Here is a 4,051-nt window from a genome sequence, read left to right on the forward strand (position 1 = left end):
TGTGTGTGTGTGTGTGTGTGTGTGTGTGTGTGTGTGTGAGAGAGAGAGAGAGAGAGAGAGAGAGAGAGAGAGAGAGAGAGAGAGAGGGAGGAGAGGAGGGAGAGAAGAATGAATCCTATTCCCTAACGGGGAGAGACCTATCCTAACATTATACCATGGGGAACCCATAAAAGCCAGTCTTATGCAATACTTAATGCTTTACATTTTCTCACAGACTGATCTACTAATTTGATCATTCTGTTATTCTCTGGCCTCATCTTGGGCCCTGGCTTATGTATGCTTTAGCCTGCTTCCTTGTTTTATTGAACAATTTGACCCTCTCCACAAGCATATTGATTTGGACTCTCCTGACTCACCTTTTACCCATACTGCTCTCCTCTGCTGATCCTTTAGATCCCTACTTCTCAAAGGACTAACAGCATTAACATCACCTGTGAAGCTGTTAGAACTATAGACCCTCAGGTGCCAGAACTACTGAATCAGAATCGGAATTCTAACAAGACTCTCACGTGATTTGTGTACACATTAGAGTTGGAGAAGCTCTGCTTTACATCTTTATGATGACGGCTGCTCGTGGCTCACGGTTTTCCTTTCTATCTTGTCTCCTGTTATCCTTGAGATATCAATACCCGTTGTATTAGTTATCGATGACTGCATATAAAACCATCCCAACTTACTGGCTTAAAATAACAGACATTTACTATCTCACAGTTTCTGTGCATCAGGAATCTGGGTAAGACTTATCTGGATCTTGTAGCCCAGGGTCTCTCATAAGGCTGCAATCGAGGTGTCAGCTGGCGCTGTAGTCATCTAAGGCTGGGCTGGGGAGGAGCTGCTCCAAGCTCACGCGTGTGACTTATGGTGGGCCTCGTGTCTTCACGGGCTGTTACTTGCCTGGTTGGTCTCTCCATTAGTCAGCTCACAATACGGCTTCCTAGAGCGAACAAGTGAAAAAAGTAAGAAAGGGGAGGCAAGATGGAAGCCAGAGTCTTTCTGTAATCTCAGGAGTGACAGTCCATTATTTTTGCCTTATTTTATTTGTTAGACGTAAGTCACTAAATCCAATCTACGCTCAAGGGGAGGGATTACACAAGGGTGCAAGTAGCAGGAGGACCTTTGGGGGCGATCTTAGAGGCTGCCTACGACATCCAAGTGCATTTTCCTCTAATAACTTGGCTGACTAGTTTCTTTTTTTTTTTTTTTTTAAATATTTATTTATTTATTTATTTATTTTGGCTGCTTTGGGTGTTAGTTGCAGCATGTGGGATCTTTCTGTTGCAGCGCGCAGGCTCTTTGTTGCAGTGCACAGGCTTCTCTCTAGTTGTGGCGCATGGGCTCCAGAGCAAGAGAGTTGTGGTGTGCAGTTGCCCTGCGGCACGTGGGATCTTAGTTCCCTGACCAGGGATCAAACCAGCATCCTCTGCATTGCAAGATGGATTCTTAACCACTGGACCACAAGGGAAGTCCCTTGGCTGACTAGTGTCTACTTCAGTCATGAATTGGTATGGCCATACCTGGGACCTCAACACCACTTGGAATTTTGTTCTTCAAGGTCCACCTTCTCTGCTTTCTGTCATGACTACAACTTGTCTTTCCCTCTACTTGTCCCACAACTTCACTCACAGCAGACATGACTTCCTAGCCTTTTCATCCCTTCTTGTGCTAGTCTATTAATATCCTTCCTGTCTTTGTGGGGACTCAAAGCCCCACACAGGGTGTTTCCTATGAGCGGCTAGTTATGTACGGCCTTATTAAAAACCTAGGAACACCTACACTCACCTATTTGATTTGTGGGATTGTCACCTACCCTTCCTCCACTTTAGGAAAGATCTAGCATTCTCAGGTTTTTCTTCCATTTCCAGGTTGATGAGCATGCCTGAAGGAAATTATAAAATCATGCTGACTGGGTGCACTATAAATAGATGCTATCTAACTTCATCTGGGTAACACCTCTCTTCAGAAGTGCATCCTTACAGAATTTACCCAGCAGCATTTCCAGAACTTTCTCATTCTCCTCAAGTTCCTAAATCTACCTTCACTATTCTTAGTCTACCTTTAGCTTTCCTCCAGTGGAAGGCCATTCCCCACATTGGCTATCTCCGCTTGAGAATGTTCTCATCTCATCACTCATTATTTTTTTCTCCCTCTTGTCTCCGAGGAATAGGTGTTGATCTTCCTTTCTGGGTCTAAACTCTTCACGTGTCCTTATATTCCATCCTATCCCATTTCTTCTTGGGCTTTGCTCCATCTGTTCCCCTCTCTCTCTTTCTGTATTGCCTCCTTCCCTTTAGCTTGCAAACATGTCCACAGTAAAAGCAACCTGGACACAGTTATTGCCTCAAGCTACTACTTCATCACTTTCTTTTTACCACTAAGTTTATTTTAATTTTCAAACATACAGAAAAGTAGAATACCATAATAGATACCTATATTCTTGCACCCAGATTTAACAATTGACCATATTTGCTTCATCTTCCCTCTCCTGAAATATTAAATCAAATGATAGACATCTTGACATTTTACCCCTAAAAACTTTAGAATGCATCTCTTAAAAATATCATCATCACAATTAGCAAAACTAAGAATAAAGCCTTCATTTTATATAACACATCATATTTACATTTTCCCAGTGATCTCAAAAAATGTGTTTTACAGCTGTCTTTTTCAAGTAAAATTCAATTAAAGACCATGCACTGCTTAGGAAGGCTTAATTCTCTTTTGATTTCAACAGTGCTTCCCACCCTCTTTTTATGTCATTGAGTTGTTGAAGAGACTGGGCCCATTGTCCCTATTTAATGTCCCACTTTCTGGATTTGTCTGATTGTTTATTTTTTGGTGTCATTAGAGGTTCATCTACCCCTGTATTTTCTGTAAAATGGAGATGAGATATAAAGGCTGATTTCAAGTTAAATATTTTTGTTGGGAATATTCCTAGTTGGTGCTGTGTGCTTTATATTGCATCACATTTTATGCCATCACTTCTAACTGTCTCACTTTTAGTGATGCTAACGTTAATTACTGAGTTAAGGAGGCAACAGCCAGATCTTCCCACTGTTAAGTTATCATACACTTTTTTTCCAATCAGTAAATAACCAATGCCTGGAGTGATACTTTGGCCCCATGTAATGCCAATAAGTTTTTAAGACTCTCATATTGCTGCCTTTTACCCTATTCCCTAATTCTTGTTCTCCCCGCCACCGAACGAAACTCTTCTGTAGAAGGTCACTAGTGACTTCCTCACCACGAAAACCAAGAGCCTTTGGCTTTTCATGAAGGTGGTGCCGAAAGCAAAGAAGGAAGTCCCTGCTCTTTACCCTCCTAAAGCCAAAGGCTTTGAAGGCGAGGAAGGCAGTGATGAAAGGCATCCACAATAAAAGAGAAGAAAGGAATGTCATCCAACTTCCAACAGCCTAAGACACTGCAGCTCAGAAAGCAGCCCAAATACCCTCAGATGAGCACACCCAGGAGAAACAAGCTTGATCATTACGCCATCATCAAGGGCACCCTGACCACTGAGTCAGCCATAAAGAAGACAGAAGATAACACACACTGTGTTCATTGTGGATGTCAAGGTCAACAAGCACCAGATCAAACAGGCTGTGAAGAAGCTCTATGACACTGATGTGGCCAAGGTCAACACTCTCATCAGGCCTAAAGGAAAGAAGAAGGCATATGTTCCACTGGCTCCTGACTATGGTGCCTTGACTATTGCCAACAAAATTGGGATCATCTAAACTGAGTCCAGATGGCTAATTCTAAATATATCTTTTCACCCATATTTTAAAAATAAAGAATAAAAAACAAAACCAAGAGACTTTGTTCATCTTCCTTGAGCTTTCTGAAATATTTTATATTATTACACCTTTTTTAAGAATGTCTTTTCCCCTTTCTTCCATAAAGTTTCCTATTTCAAGTACCTCTCCCTCTAACTGCTTATTTACATCTTTATTGAATGCTTTCATTGGACTGTAAAGAGGGTCATAGTTCTGTTCTTTGTCTTCAACTTGGTCTCTACACTGTCCACTTTAGTAATTTTACCCACGTTCACAGC

At 41.6% G+C, this 4,051-nt stretch overlaps 1 pseudogene; it reads left to right on the forward strand.

The window, feature by feature from the left end:
* Positions 1–3,269: 3,269 nt before the first annotated feature.
* LOC102988915 (60S ribosomal protein L23a-like) lies at positions 3,270–3,764 on the forward strand (annotated as a pseudogene).
* Positions 3,765–4,051: the final 287 nt, after the last annotated feature.

This window comes from Physeter macrocephalus, chromosome 6 (assembly GCF_002837175.3).
Source record: "Physeter macrocephalus isolate SW-GA chromosome 6, ASM283717v5, whole genome shotgun sequence".
In the NCBI taxonomy this organism is placed as follows: domain Eukaryota; kingdom Metazoa; phylum Chordata; class Mammalia; order Artiodactyla; family Physeteridae; genus Physeter; species Physeter macrocephalus.